This window comes from Carassius auratus, chromosome 1 (genome assembly GCF_003368295.1).
Source record: "Carassius auratus strain Wakin chromosome 1, ASM336829v1, whole genome shotgun sequence".
Lineage (NCBI taxonomy): Eukaryota > Metazoa > Chordata > Actinopteri > Cypriniformes > Cyprinidae > Carassius > Carassius auratus.
This window is the reverse complement of record NC_039243.1, coordinates 20,902,103-20,919,799: the sequence shown is the minus strand read 5'-3', so window position 1 is coordinate 20,919,799 and position 17,697 is coordinate 20,902,103.

Here is a 17,697-nt window from a genome sequence, read left to right as displayed (position 1 = left end):
TCATCACGGACCTTCCACCCTCTGACAATAACACATGTATTCTTGTAATTGTGGATAGATTTTCTAAAGCTTGTTGTCTTCTTCCTCTGAAGGGCCTCCCCATTGCCATGGAAACGGCAGAACTGATGTTTAACCATGTCTTCAGGTACTTCTGCATCCCAGAGGACATCGTGTCGGATCGGGGCCCCCAGTTCATCTCCCGGGTATGGAGAGCGTTTCACTCCCTCCTAGGTGTGGCCATCAGCCTGTCCTCCGGCTATCACCCACAGTCTAACGGTCAGACAGAGAGGAAGGTCCAGGAGATCAGACGCTTCCTCCGTACCTTCTGTCACGGCCACCAGAACTCCTGGAACCAATTCCTGGGGTGGGCCGAGTACGCACAGAACTCCCTCCGTCAATCCACCACCGGACTTACACTCTTCCAGTGCGTACTCGGCTACCAGTCACCTCTATTCCCCTGGTCAGGAGATCCCTCTGATGTTCCCGCAGTCGACTACTGGTTCCGGGAGAGCGAGAGGGTCTGGGACGCGGCTCATCATCAGTTACAACGGGCGCTTCGCAGACACAGGACGGCAGCCGACCTTCGCCGGTCCGATGCCCCCCAGTACCAACCCGGTCAGAAGGTCTGGCTGTCTACCCGGGACATCCGCCTGCGTCTACCCTGCCGCAAGCTTAGTCCCAGATTCATTGGCCCGTTCACCATCACCCAGCAGATCAATCCGGTCACCTATAAACTCCAGCTTCCCCCTCAGTACCGGATTCACCCCACATTTCATGTATCACTCCTGAAACCTCACCATCCCTCTGTTTCTCCCTCCACAGAACCTGGCGAGACGGAAGCCCCCCCTCCTCTCCTCCTAGATGACGGCGCAGCCTATTCGGTCAAGGACATCCTGGACTCCTGGTGGCGTGGTGGGCAGCTGGAATACCTAGTGGACTGGGAAGGATACGGTCCAGAGGAACGTTCCTGGGTCCCACGCAATGACATCTTGGATCCCGCCTTGCTGGATACCTTTCACTCCATTCACCCCAACCGACCAGCTCCCAGGGGAAGAGGATGCCCACCACGTCGTCGGGGTCCCCGGCCCTCAGGAGCGGGCCCTGGGGTGGGGGGTACTGTTACAAACATGCCAGGTTCCACCTCCACACAATCACAGCGCACACCCTCACCTGATTACTAGTCATCACTACCTGCTCCTCATCATCCACTCATCAGTGCTGCACCATATAAGCCACACACACGCACCCAGTCATCGTCCAGTCACGTTCACGACAAGATAATTCCTGTATGCTTACTATTAGGACTAACTACTCTTCTACCTTCTCTCTAAGGATTGCCTCCGAAGATACCGATTCCGCTAAAGTGCGTGTGTGTGGTTCATCTACCCTTCTCGAAGTCCCTACCTTCCCGACACGGATCCCAACGCCCATCCACTCCTCACTGCCTGCTCCTCTGCTTGTGTCTTTAAATAAAACACCTTCATCTGTTACTCCTCTGTCTCCTGAGTGATCCGTAACAGTTGCTTTAATTTATGACAATGTTTTCAGTATTTCTCAGAGGGCAGGCTTCAAGTATAACTCGTTTGAAGTAATGGTGCTTCATATAACATTATCCAGAGAAACAAATGTTAATAATAAATCCCCTGTGATGTTTGTACTGGCTACTGTATACAGGCCACCAGGGCACCATACAGACTTTATTAAAGAGTTTGATGATTTTACATCAGAGTTAGTTCTGGCTGCAGATAAAGTTTTAATAGTTGGTGATTTTAATATCCATGTTGATGATACTCAGTTCTATATTTATTTGCGTCCCGGTGAAACACACCAATTTGAAAAACTAATGGAATGCATAGTCGATATATAAAAAAAAAAAAAAAAAAAACTTGGATGATGAGTAATTTCTTACTGCTAAATTCTGAAAGAAAGAGGTGTTAATAATAGGACCTAAAAACTCTGCATGTATTAACATACAGTAGAACACTGTCTAAGACTTGATGGCTGCTCTGTCAATTCTTCGTCATCAGTTAGGAACCTAGCAATCTTTTCTAAGAAAGCCACGTTTCTTGTATTTGTGAAACTGCTTTTTCCCATCTCAAAAATATATCTAAATTACGGCCTATGCTTTCAATGTCAAATTCAGAAATGTTGATCCATGCATTTACTGTTTGACCAGGCCCGTCGCAACAAGGCAGGCAAACCAAGCAATTGCTTGGGGCCTCAAGACAACAACTGGATAAGAATAAAATGCAAAGACACTGTGTGAGCGCCCCTTTGATCGTCAATGCAGTAACGTGTAATGACACTGTTATCGGGATCCCCCTCAAGGGGGCCCCTCTCAGTAGTCGCCGACAGCAGCCAGCCAACCAAGTGATCTCTGCTTTTTTTTTTTTTTTCGAACGGAAGGAATATGGTTACTGTAATATGTTTTTTTTTTTAACGGGGTAAGGAAAACGCAGATCAGAAATCGCATACTGCAAGGAGTCAGCAGTGTTTTGATTTGAGGGCTCAGGCAAACGTAAAGAGAACGTTGTGGCGTGTTCAGATTGCAAGAATCGCGGAATCCAGTCATAAAAACGGAATTTACAGTTTAACGCAGAATGACACGTAATTTGCCAAATTTTGAATTAAATTAAAAATAGGTAATTGCACTTACATCAAACCAATATGAATTAAATATGAATCCTGCATGTTCTGCGTCTCTCTGTTAATGAAAGGAGCAGAAGCGCGTCTTCCTTTATTAACACACTGAAGCGCGCGTGACGCTCGCGGTGATTTCAGTCTCGCGTCTGATGTCTCACTAAATTAGGATGTGAACTCTATGTCCATTTTGCTTGGGGCCCCCAAATTCCTTCAAACGGCCCTGTGTATGACCTCAAGGTTAGATTATTGTAATGCTTTATTGGTTGGTTGTTCTGCACACTTAGTAAGCAGACTACAGCTAGTCCAAAATGCAACAGCAAGAGTTCTTACTAGAACCAGGAAGTATGACCATATTAGCCCGGTCCTGTCAGCACTGCACTGGCTCCCTATCAAACACGGTATAGATTTTAAATGATTGCTTATTACTTATAAAGCCCTGAATGGTTTAGCACCTCAGTATTTGAATGAGCTCCTGTTACATTATAATCCTCCGCATCTGCTACGTTTTTAAAACTCAGGCAATTTGATAATACCTAGAATATCAAAATCAACTGCGGGCGGCAGATCCGTTTCCTATTTGGTGGCTGAACTCTGGAATAACCTACCTGACATTGTTCAGGAGGCAGACACATTTTTGCAGTTTAAATCTAGATTAAAGACCCATCTCTTTAACCTGGCTTACACATAACATACTAATATGCTTCTAATATCCAAATCCGTTAAAGGATTTTTAGGCTGCATTAATTAGGTAAACCGGAACTAGGAACACTTCCCATAACACGCAATGTATTTGCTACATCATTAGAAGAATGGCATCTGTTTCTCTCTTATTCCGAGGTCACCGTAGCCACCAGATCCAGTCTGTCTCCAGATCAGAGGGTCACTGCAGTCACCCGGATCCAGTACGTATCCAGACCAGATGGTGGATCGGCACCTAGAAAGGACCTCTACAGCCCGAAAGACAGTAGAGACCAGGACAACTAGAGCCCCGGATACAGATCCCCTGTAAAGACCTTGTCTCAGACGACCACCAGGACAAGACCACAGGAAACAGATGATTCTTCTGCACAATCTGACTTTGCTGCAGCCTAGAATTGAACTGCTGGTTTTGTCTGGTCAGAGGAGAACTGGCCCCCCAACTGAGCCTGGTTTCTCCCAGGGTTTTTTCTCCATTCTGTCACCGATGGAGTTTTGGTTCCTTGCCGCTGTCGCCTCTGGCTTGCTTAGTTGGGGTCACTTCATCTACAGCGATATCGTTGACATGATTGCAAATGAATGCACAGACACTATTTAAACTGAACAGAGATGACATTACTGAATTCAATGATAAACTGCCTTTTAACTGTCATTTTGCATTTTTGACACATTGTTTTCCTAATGAATTTTGTTCAGTTGCCTTGACACAATGTATTTTGTTTAAAGCGCTATATAAATAAACTTGACTTGACATTGTTGTTTTTTGTTGTTGTTGTTGTTTTTTTTTTAAGTCTTCCAGTAGGTGAGTCTAAATTTACTCAGTTGCTTTTTGTTTTATACTACTGTTCCCAGAAGAAAATTTCTGTAAACAGTTGTTAACAAACAAACAAAAAAAGTGCTTATTTTGTTCATATTGTGTTGCAAAACCCTTTTGCTGCTATTGAGGTGGGATACAGGTAAGACTAGGGACAGGTTTGGTGGTATGGGGAGGTTTAAGGGTGGGTTGAGGTGTCAGGGATGGGTAATTTGTGTAATTATAAATGTAATTACAGAGATTAATTACAGATTTAATTGCAGGCATATATTTTTCAAATTTAAGTACAATGTAAAAACATGTACACAATAAGTGCATTGCACCAAATTATTAATTTAAATGTAAGTACATAGTAGTCAAGGCCACTTAATATAAAGTGGGTCCCATGTGCGTTCATGAACTATCATTATTTGATATTAACTAAAATATCTGTCTTCCACATAATTCCGTTTGAAGAACAGTGTGCTTATCAGTGTCAGGGCATCATACCCTTGTGGAACTGGAATGGCATTTAGAAATTTCAGGCTCTGTAGTGCATCTATCTATTGCTCTATTTGGACTGAAAGCAGCAACCACACCTGTATTACTCTCATCTCTCCAACAAACAAGACCAGACCTATTCTCAGAGATCTCACTGATGAGACTATGGTGTCCAGGGCTGCTGTGAGCACACCTGTGGTGGATTAAGAAATGTATTCTCTACAAGCCATTCTTGAATCATCACAGTTGCAATTCCCATTAGGCAGGGATTTATTTAAATGCATTTGATCCCATTTGGCAGGTTTGTGCCTTTTTTTTTTTTTTTTTATTGATTTCCTCCTCTGATTGTTGGAGCTTTTTCCTCTCTCTTGTACATTCAGACCACAAAGACTAGCTTCTCCTTGTAATGCTTATTACCCATGCAATATCTTGTGACTTTTAAATTTGAAATATACTTTAGCCACAATTTGGGTTTCCACAGATCGAGACACGCCAAGAACCCTCTAGGGGACCATTAGGTGCTCTTTGTAGTTGCTTCAGATCAGTTTTCAATGGACTAGATTAGACATTTCTGTCACCTCAAACTATTTCCTTTGTCCTATAGTATTTATTAATGGAGGAACTGCTGTGGGGTTCTTGCAGAAACTCATGAGTTCCATTAATACATTTTCTCAAATAACTACTATTTTTGGTGCCCTGGAGGTTCTCCAGAATGCTCCACCGATGTGCAATCTGAAGATCCTAAAAATGGTGCATCAACTATCATTTTGTTCTTCAAAAATAGTGTCCTAAGGCCAATTATCGATTTCAGAGTCCACAGTTCCTGGAGCTTTTCATTCTCTGCCAGCTTTTTTTTTTTTGTTCATAGTGTGGTGTTGGCTATTTCTTCAGACTTGTAGGACCCACTTTATATTAAGTGGCCTTAACTACTATGTACTTACATTTTAATTAATAATTCAGTACAATGTACTTATTGTGTACATACATGTTTTTACATTGTACTTATATTTAAAAAAAAACTACATGTAATTACATCTGTATTTAATTTCTGTAATTACATTTATAATTACACTGTTGACCCATACTTTACACCTTAACCCACCCTTAAACTTACCCATACCTCGAACCCTCTCCCTAACCTTACCCCTATCCCACCTCAATAGCAGCAAAAGTGTTTTACAATACAATATGAACACAATAAGTACATTGTACTTATTTTTTTTATGTAAGTACATAGTAGTTCAGGCCACCTAATATAAAGTGGGACCGACTTGTACAATGGTGTGTGCTCAAAATCAATCTAGACATAACAAACTGCTACATACGTGTGCCACATATGTCCTGTTCTTATCGACAGCTTTTCTTTATACACCTGTAGCATTTAATTAGGTATTTGCACAGTTGCAAAACTGCTGTATGTTGTAGTGATATTATTATAAATTTAATCAATTTGAATCTGTTGTAGGCTTATTAGTGATGTTTGCTAAGCCGGATTTACTTTGAAAACTCTGCATGCATTGTGAGTTCTTATCTCCTTGTAATTGACTATAACCTGACATTTGTCCCTTATTGTATGTTTCTTTGTTAGGGAAATATCTGCTGAGAACGTAAATGTAAATGTTCAAGGATCATTTGAGAATAAGAAGCGAAATCACAGTCCAAAATTATGGAAAATTAAATGTAATAAGTATAGTGTTCAAGGATGAAATATTCGAAGTCTGTCATGAATGAGGTTTGTGTTGAGGATATAGTTCAAAAAGACTGTTGCCTGATAAAACGGCTGTGCTCATTGCATCAATAGTTCATATTTTTCCTGGCTAAGTGACTCATTGGTTTATCTTGGATAAGAATAATTTGTTTTAGACCTACTTGTACGTATTAAGCCCAAAATATGTGAATGAAAACACTTCTACTGTTGGTAAACAAGCTTAATTTCACACATTGTTGGTTCAGAAATGTGTCAGAATGCAATTTATAATATAGTGCAATTTTTATTTTTAGCCAGGCATCGTATCAGATTACGTAAACCAACATAGATGGAGTAATTGGTAAAACTTTACAATAAGGCTTGTTAAAATAGTTAATGCATTAGGTAACATAATATATCAACAAAGTTTTGAAGCATTAACTCCTAAAGTATTAAGTATTATTCTAGGTTAAAGTTAATTTTAAATATAGTTGTTCATTGTTTGTTAATGTTTGTGTGTAATGCATTAACTTGACATTTAAAAATTAGCATTAACCTATGTTAATAAATGCTTAATATACTTAATTGTTAGTTCAAAGACAGCGCATTAATGTTAACACATTGAACCTTCTCTATTGTTAAGTGTTACTGAGTAGTTCAAGATGCTTCTTATTAGTTTACAGTTTATTGTGTGGCTAAATCCAGCCATAATATTTAATATGAGAAATTTGGCAACTTAAAAAAAGAGTAAAATAAAATAAATAAAGTTTCATTAATTAGGATATTTAAGTGTGTCCCATGATGATAGCAGTATGTTTTAAAAAGGACAGTCAAAATTAAATTAATAAAAAATGGAGTATTGGAACATAGTCAGAAACATATTTTTAAAACATATCTTGTATGCACAAAACATTAACATTAAAACATTAACTTTCCCATAGGCAGACAGTATATACAGTACACCCAATTGTCTTTTCATTGAATAGATGTGCCATGTATTGTGCTACAAAGGAAGCAAAATAAAAAAAATTAAATAAAACAAGTTGAACCTAATAACGAACCTCCTATTGAGGCAGTTTTAATTTATTTCATTTCATACTAGGCGCAATCAAAATTATCAAAGGCTTCCAGTTCTCAAGCCCTGAGTACAATTAGAGAATTGTAGTCTGTCAAACAGAATGGCTCGGTGGTTGAAATATGATTATCTGATAAATTACAATGGAATTCAGGTTTATGAGAGGCCAGGATGTGCCTTATTCATTCTAGGACTGATTTTAAAGGGTCAATGGGGTAAAGACTACATTAATATTGAATTCACTCACCAATAACCGCCATGCAAACTACAATATGACCTTATTTTCTTACAAAACCTCACGGTCTAGAGATGCATGACTATATTGGTCTCTATTCAATTGTCAAGCTGTAAGCCTTAAATAAAATCCAGCCAAACCATAATGACATTATTTTTTTTATAGATCCCTATTGCACATAATGTCATTTTAATTAATCTGCGGTTCTGATGCCTGGCAAATTATTCACGTGGATGATGAGCTGCAGTCCATCATTTGGAATGTAAAATAGGTAACGTGACAAACACTAGTTTATTAGAACACGTGGGGTCGGGTTGGTCCGTCATCCATTTTTATGTTTCACTTTGATGGGCTGTAGTTCATCATAGCAAAATAGTGCAGAGAAATAACTCATGAATCCCATTAGCTGACACTGTATTATGCATGGAGGTCTGTGAGGACTATGATAAAGTCTCTTGTTGGAAATTACTTTTGATAAAGGTCATATGGTTAAACACTTGCTGGATGCCTCACATTTATTCAATTTTTCAGGGCTGCGGTGTGCATTGAAAATGCTGTTTAGATCCGACTATCACATCTCGTTCCAAAATTATCTTCCAATCTGATTAACATTGTTTTTTTTTGTTGTTTTTTTTGATAATACTATGATTATTATTTGAATTTCTTTTATGCAAACGAGCCATAAAATATAATAATAGTAAGTAAGGCTCTGCAGTACAGTGTACTATTCCAAGTTTTCAGAAAAGTCATGTGATTCTAGAACAACATGAGAGTAAACTTTTAAAACAATTGGGAATTTGGGTTGGGGTGTGTGGTTGATTCATAAAAGACGGGAATTAAAGTCCAAAACTTGACTTGAAATAACCTATTATAAATGACAATTTAAATCCAGGTTCAATGAGTATGGATAATTTGATGTGTACGCTTATTCTTAAGCAGCCCAGGTAAGTTCACCCAAAAATGAAAATTAGGCTATAAGTTACTGCACTGCATCATTCCAAGTGAAGTTCAATAAATAACTTTTTATATCCATAAAAAAAGTCTCTCACATGGCTTCCGGGGGTAAACAAATGTCTCCTGTAGTGAATCAATGTGTTTTTGTAAGAAAAAAAAAAAATTGCTTCACTTTACCTTTGCAGTGTTTTCTTTTTCAACTGATGCAATTCCACCATGTTCTTGAATGTAACAGCTACTTATTGACAGTCAATCAGTTCCAAGTGTATATAATCATTCATCAACTTTTTCTTGTTAAATATCATGTTTCGCTCTGAAATACATTAGATTATGGAAGTGCAAACGCAAACAGCATTTGATTGCGACTTTAACTAGGGCAATGCTGTCTAATCCTGCTCCTGAAGGGCCACTATCCTGCAGAGTTTTGCTTTGAATACTAAATAAAGACACCTGAACTAGCTAATCAAAATCTTCAGTATCACTAGAGGCTTCCAGTCAACTGTTTTCAGAGCTAAACTCTGCAAAACATTTACCCTCTATTGTGCATTTCGAACTGTTCTTGGTATATCTTGTGTTTGCATCTATCCTTTGCATCATGTCAACATCCCATAATCTTGCATAAAGAAATTGGTACGTCAATTCCACATCGCCATTGTAGGGAATCAGTGTTGAACATCAAGGACATTCTTCCTCCAGAACATGGATTATTCTCATTCGAGTTCCTGTCCCAGAGTAAATGCCAAGGGTGTTCATTTATCAGACCAAACACCAGGCAGTTGTCTGAACTTTCGCCTACCTTAGCAATGATGGAGGGCCAAAAAAAAGTGTTTTAAAATATTGAATCCAGGGCACTGCAATGGGGAGAGGGAGAGAGAGGGAAAGAGATCCTTAATGTTCTGAATTGGGAAGGGTGCCAAGGGGGCTTTTCTGAAAGAAGAAAAAGTAATGCATGACTACTTCTGCTGTCCCCACAGGAGACTTATTTGACTTGGAAGCTGTTTCCAAATGTATTTTGGATTATGCAGAATTTTATATTATTATGTAGAATTTCAAAACTAGTTTTAGGAATAGTTCACTTATAAAACTCAACTCTGTCATTATTTATTTATTTATTTATTTCATATTTTACAGTTTACAAAACTGTCACCCCCCATTTTTTAAATAGGCATTAAAGTGCACTATCCAAACTAAAATTGCTGTAATTTATGAACACTTTGGAATATAAACATAAGGTTGGTCTCTTTTTAAAAAAAAAAAAAATTAGCAGATTTTGGCAAAATAACTTTTTCAAAAAATTGAAGTATCAAAAAGTTACAGAAGTTTAAGTGTTCTGTAAATAATATGCAAAAAAGAGAGATTTTCTCACAGTTCCTGTGAGATTTTATTTAGGGCATCATACCACACACAGCCATTGGGAGTCATCAAAACTATTTTGTATTTTGCTTAATGTATTTTTCTCTAGATTTCTCTGTGAATTTTACTTCTATCTCAAAATACCACCAAATATGAAATCCTGAGACTCAGACCTTTCTAATGATATGTTTGTTGCCAAGATTATAAAAAGTTTTGGTTCTAGAAGACTGTAATGCATTATGTTTTATGACACTTGACCCTGCCCACTAAGGGGGAGGTGACGGCCATTAGATTCTAAAGAACCATTTCCATGGTAATGCAATGTCTGATTTCAAAAAGGGTTTCTAAGCTTTCAAATGATATATGATTTATGATGATTACTAAAAGATTTTATAGAGAAAAAGACAACAACAAAAAAGAGTGCCAAGTGTCCCACAGGTGGGACGGTGACAGTTATGGGTTAAAGTATGATGTCATCAATAAGTGAAACTGATGTGTGATGTGTGTTAATAAGGTAATTCAATGTAAAAATCAACATAACTTCCCTTAAAGAGCAAACAAAGAAACATTGCCATCCAATTCCTTCCTGCTCTTTGAGTTCTCTCCACCTCTGGAGAGCTGCTCCAGTATATGCGCGGGTTCTACCTCATGCCTGATCATAACCCTTGATTGTAATATGCTGTGGAACTATTTTTTTAATGATGACAGTGTTTACGGAATTATTACAATGAATAGTATACTTTATTTAAATAATGTTTTTTTTGTTTCTGTGGGGGCTGAACAGAAGAAGAAGAAAAAAATAGGGAAGAGTCCAGGTAATATGCTTGAATAATGATTAATTTTACTTGGTCTGCAAAACAGATTTTTTTTTCCAAGAAATGAATTTCTGACTTCTCAGTAGTGTTGAGAGGGTCTTTAAGAGGTTTAATAAAAGTGTGATACACCTCTGACATGCAGAACTATATTAGTAGAATAATGAATGCAAATACAGCAGTGGTTCAGGAAATGACTCAAGTGTGTTAACAGTACTGTTACTCGATATTAGCTGAAAACACAACAATAATGCAGTTGTTTTACATTGTTTTATTTTAGCTTTTTAGTGACATTCCCTTTGAAACTAGAGAGAGAGAAAAAATGCAGTGCTACCAAATGCTTTCTCATAATAATGTTGAATAATAAAGAAAACATTTACACCAATCATTGATTTGCATTTATTCATTAAGCAGATGCTTTTGTCAAAAGGGTCTAGTAATAATGTCATGTTAAAAGCTTTTATTGAAATATTTTAAAACCTTACCTTTTTTATTTTTTTATTATAGCTTTATTTCTTTGTTTTTAAATATATATATATATATATATATATATATATATATATATATATATATATATATATAGAGAGAGAGAGAGAGAGAGAGAGAGAATTATTTAAATGCTCAAATATCATCATCATAAACTTTATTACATTAATGGTTTAAATGAATTATTGGTTTAAATAGCATATTAAATTAAAATAATTTAATTAAATTGAACTCATATTTCTAGCTGGGTAATGAGCCTTGTTATATTGCGAACTAGGTAGCACTTTATTTTACAGTCCCGTTCCTCATGTACATACTATGTACTTATTCTAGTAATTACAATAACTATGTAAAAACTAGGTACTAACCCTGAACCTACCCCTAAACCTAACCCTACCCATTGTAGTTACCTTGTGTTACCAGAACTTTCTTGGATAAATACACTGTATTTACACTATTAGTACATGTTAGTACACGTTATGTAAAATAAAAAGTGCAACTGCAAACTATTTATTTATATATTTTTTTTTCTGTGTAAGACATGCAAATGCCATTTTGTTTCTTTTGTAACTTCCAACCTCAAAAAAAGGACCTTAAAAGGATCATAATTATTTGAATTACATGTCACCTTCACATTAGTGTACAAACCTGAATACGTCTGGGCATGTGGTCAGGCAAAATGCTATTATCTGTCAATTAGCTTTTCAAAAATGCTGTTAGCATGGCATAATTCAGCCTGGATATCAAAGATGAACGCCATCAGCTGCCTTTCAACAAAACAGTGACACAGCTTTTGAAAATGCTTTTCTTGATCTTTACTCCATCCCTTAGTTTATATATATATATATATATATATATATATATATATATATATATATATATATATATATATATATATATATATATATATATATAATCTCAAAGTGTGTGAGGGTACTGCTGTATTCAGCTATTCCTTGACTCCAGTCATTAGCCATGCACATATCTAACACAAGTAAGGAGAAATTCCACACATTATAAAATCCAACAGCCCCTCGCATGCTCATTAAAAATAATTATACTAATTTAAATCATACACTCAAACAACACCAAAAGGGTAAATTCCAGCCTTTCGGACTAACAATAGTATTAATAAAATAGCACCATCTTTACAAAATTGAACCAGCCTTTTTTTTTTTTTTTTTTTTTTTTTTTTTTTACTACCATAATTAATTAATATTGAAATAATTTTGAAAGGTGTGCATTGTTTTATTTATTTTTCTATTCATTATAATTAACTGTAATAAGAAGTAAAACTATAACAATAACCTTTTTCACTGATTTATATCTCCAAGATATATATTAGGACAGAATTGTATAGGATATATATATATATATATATATATATATATACATATGTGTGTGTGTGTGTGTGTGTGTGTGTGTGACTGGAGTGAAAGTGTTTTTTTTTTTTTTTTTTTACCTCAGCATTTCCTAAGTATTCAGCAAAGCTCAATGTCACATTACCTCTTAGCACATGGATGGTTTATCAAATGGCTTTTGCTCATTCGGTGCATGATAGAGTCCTCAAAACACCATTCAGAGCCATTACTGATTTGGGCAAACACAGAACAGTGACATTATATTTATAGGATATATATATATATATATATATATATATATATATATATATATATATATATATATTGTTACAAACATGCCAGGTTCCACCTCCACACAATCACAGTGCACACCCTCATCTGAATACTAAATCATCACCACCTGCTCCTCATCACCTACCCATCATCGCTGCACCACAAAAGCCACACACACGCACTCGATCATCGTCCGGTCACGTTCGCGACAAGATCATTCCTGTGTGCTAACTATTAGGACTACCTCCTCTTCTACCTTCTCTCTAAGGATTACCTCCGAAGACTCCTCTCCTATCTTCTCTCTAAGGATTGCCTCCAAAGTCCTCGAGTCCCCATCAGTGCATGTGTGTGGTTCACCTACCCTTCTCGAGGTCACTACCTTCCTGGCACGGATCCCAACACCCATCCACTCCTCACTACCTGCTCCTCTGCTTGTGTCTTTAATAAATACCATCTTCATCTGTCACTCCTCTGTCTCCTGAGTGATCCGTAACAGATGACCGGACCAGCACCGAGAGACGCAAGCATGAGCCTCACGGACCCCTTCCAGGAATTAGTTGATGCACTCCCTCGGACACTCATGTCAGCACCCGCATCCCTACCACCAGAGAGCACTTCCGCTGATCCCATCATCTCTCCTTCACCTGCTGTGCACGCCAGTCCCATGGCCAGGCCAGCGCCCTACTCTGGTTCGCCGGAGGAATGCAGCGGTTTCCTGCTTCAGTGTTCACTGGTCCTGGAGATGCAAATGCTCTCATATCCAACGGACCGATCTAAGGTAGCTTTCATCATTTCCCAGTTACAAGGCAAGGCATTACAGTGGGCATATTCTCTCTGGACTCAAAATAACCCTGTAACTCAGTCATATTCTAGCTTCATCGAACATTTCCACGAAGTTTTTAGCAAACCTGCCTGGGACTCCTCGATAGGTGAGAGACTGTACAATTTAAAACAAGGAAAAATGTCTGTCATTGATTATGCCTTACAGTTCAGAACTCTGGCGGCCTCCAGTGGGTGGAACGAACAGGCCCTGCTCACTACCTATCGCCAAGGACTGGAACCCAGAGTGCGGTTGCATCTCGCTGCATACAAGGATACCATTGGCCTCGAGTGATTCATCCAGCTATCCATCCGCTTCGCCACTCGTATGCAGTCGTGCTTAGAAGAGCACCAGGGCCAGTCGCATTCCTCCACACCTCTCTGCCGACCAGAGAATGTCAGCTCCCCAGAACCAGCCAACGAACCCATGATAGTGGACTCATACCCCCTCACTATGGCGGAGCATCAAAGACGGCTGGCCCAGAACCTTTGTCTGTACTGTGCAGCTCCGGGGCATACCATAGCTGGGTGCCCCGTTCGTCCTCCTCGTCCCATGGTGAGTGCCATCCTCCCTTCACGATACCAAATGAAACCACTGACCACTGTTGTGACACTTACTTCGGCTGATGTATCTCTTCCAGTTTCTGCCCTCCTCGATTCTGGGTCAGCCAGCTACTTCATCTCCGGCGCCCTCTGCCGTCAGCTCAGGCTCCCAACCACGGCCATGCCGGCCGCTTACCAGATTCACACAATCACCGGCAGGCCGTTAAGCAAGAAGTATGTACGTCACTGCGTGGGCCCCATCTCCCTTCAGACAGGACTCCTTCATCATGAGGATATCCATCTGCTGGTTCTGGAGGACTCCACCGCTGACGTAATTCTAGGGCACCCATGGTTGGACCAGCACAACCCTGTGATCTCCTGGAAGACCGGGTAAATCCTGAAGTGGGGCAAAGCTTGCATCAATCATGTATCTCCGGCTGCCCTGTTCCTGTGGAACGTCCCCCCCGAGCCACTACCTGTTTACTCCACCTCCATTGAAAGCCCTGTCAAGAACCAGTCCATCTCCATTCCCCAGTACTACGCCCCCTTCAGTGATGTCTTCTGCCCTAAGCGGGCCTCCAAGCTGCCTCCACACCAGCCGTGGGACTGTGCAATAGATCTGCTGCTGGGTGAACCAGTGCCTAAGGGACGGATTTATCCCCTATCCGTTCCCAAGGAAAAGGCCATGGAGGAGTACATCAGGGAGGCACTGGCACAAGGATACATCTGCCCATCTACCTCCCCTGCTGCTTCCAGCTTCTTCTTCGTGGCCAGGAAGGATGGAGGTTTACGGCCATGCATCGATTATAGAGCTTTTAACAAGATAACTCAAAAGTTCCAGTATCCTCTTCCCCTCGTCCCAGCCCCCCTAGAATATCTCTGTGGTGCCACTGTATTCACCAAGTTGGACCTCCACAGCGCATATAACCTCATCCGGATACGTGAGGGGGACGCGTGGAAGACCGCCTTCGTCACCCCTACTGGTCACTATGAGTACTGTGTTATGCCGTATGGGCTTGTAAACGCCCCCTCCGTATTCCAGGACTTCATGCATGAGGTGCTCCGGGATTTCCTTCATCAGTTCCTCCTAGTATATATCGATGACATCTTGATATACTCCCGGAGCCTGGCAGAACATCAACACCACGTTGCGGAGGTCCTGCAACGCCTGAGGGACTACAAGCTCTACCTGAAAGCAGAGTTTTCATTCCATCAACCCTCAGTGTAGTTCCTTGGATATACCATCGACCGCAGTGGCATCCGGATGGACGAGGGGAAGGTGAGTGCAGTCAGGGACTGGCCCATTCCTACCACTGTAAAGGAACTGCAGCGATTCCTTGGCTTCGCCAACTTTTATAGACGATTCTTTCAGAATTTTAGTACTATCACCAGTCCTCTAGCCAACCTCCTTCGTCAGAAGCCCAAATACCTGTCATGGACTCCTGCCGCCACCAAAGCCTTCCAGGCCCTAAAGCGAGCCTTCACGACCGCCCCACTCCTCGTGCATCCAAACCCCGAACTACCATTCATTGTGTAAGTGGACGCCTCAACCACCGGAGTGGGAGCGGTCCTATCTCAGCAGCAGGGGACGCCCAGCCGCCTCCATCCATGTGCCTTCTTCTCCAGGAAACTCAACCCGGCGGAGGTGAATTAGGACATCGGGAATAGGGAGCTACTTGCCATTAAGCTTGCTCTGGAGGAGTGGAGACATTGGCTGGAGGGAGACAAAGGTCCATTTCAAGTTCCCATTGACCACAAGAATCTGGAATACCTTAGAGCAGCTAAGAGACTCAACCCCAGACAAGCCCGCTGGGCGTTATTCTTCACCCGCTTCCAGTTCTCCATCTCCTACCGCCCAGGGGCAAAAAACGTAAAGGCCGATGCTCTATCCAGATGTTACGCACCCGAAGAAAGGTCAGAGAACCCCGAACCCATCCTTCCGGACAAGATCATAGTCGCCCCATCACCTGGTCAGCAGAGACTCTACCTCCAGCCGAAGCTCCTAACAACACCCCGCCGGGTTGCCCACCAGGACACCAGTACATCCCCAGGACACAGCGCACTCCACTCATCCACTCCACCCATACATCACTTGGCACTGGTCACCCGGGGGTCAATGAAACCCTCTCGTTGCTACGGGAACGCTTCTGGTGGCCCAACATGGCCTCGGATGTCAGAAGGTATGTGAGTGGATGTACCAGCTGCGCCATATACAAGAGTCCTCGCCATCTACCATCTGCCAAACTCCATCCTCTGCCCGTTTCCAATCGCACGTGGTCACACCTTGGGGTGGATTTCATTACGGACCTTCCACCCTGTGACAATAAAACAAGTATTCTGATTATTGTGGATAGATTTTCTAAAGCTTGTCGTTTTCTTCCTCTGAAGGTACAAAATAAAGGGTCTCCCCACTGCCAGGTTCCACCTCCACACAATCACACCCTCACCTGAATACTAAATCATCACCACCTGCTCCTCATCACCTACCCATCATCGCTGCACCATAAAAGCCACACACACACACACACTCAATCATCGTCCGCATCATTCCTGTGTGCTAACTATTAAGACTAACTCCTCTTCTACCTAATCTCTAAGGATTACCTCCGAAGACTCCTCTCCTATCTTCTCTCTAGGGATTGCCTCCGAAGTCCGCAAGTCCCCATCAGTGCGTGTGTGTGGTTCACCTACCCTTCTCGAGGTCACTACCTTCCCGGCACAGATCCCAAAACCCATCCACTCCTCACTACCTGCTCCTCTGCTTGTGTCTTTAATAAATACCATCTTCATCTGTTACTCCTCTGTCTCCTGAGTGATCCGTAACATATATATATATATATATATATATATATATATATATATATATATATATATATATATATATATATATATGTTCTATGGGACTAACGAGGACATCTGAAATGTTATTATGGTCATTCTGTTATGCACGGGAAAAGTCTTTCATCAGAGAATTTCTGTATAACTGCCTCCCAGAACCGTCTTACACGACTGTGTTCCCAAACAGCAGGCATCCACCTCTGTAAGCAATGACTGCATTTATTGACCACATTTATTCGCTCTGAGTAATTTATTATTATCTGAAAATTATTATTTTCAGTAGTTTCTCCTACTTTTCTTAGATATATTTAGTGCCAGCTTATCAGGAAGTAACAGTTTTGTTCTATTTGACTCATTGGATTGAAACCATGATTATTTTCAAATGTGTTATGCAATATTTTAATATTTTGCTATATATATATATATTTTTTTTTTTTTTTTTTTTTTGCAGCTTTGGATGGAAACCTGGCTATTATGATTCACACCAGATCTGAACCTGCATCTCTTGCAGAAGAGTTCTCCGGCTTTCCATATGTTCCATTGAGAAATGGTTTGTAAAAGCCATCAGTATGTGTTATCTTTCAGACTGAGGGTTTGGTGTGTCTGTTCTCCAGAGATCATTAATATG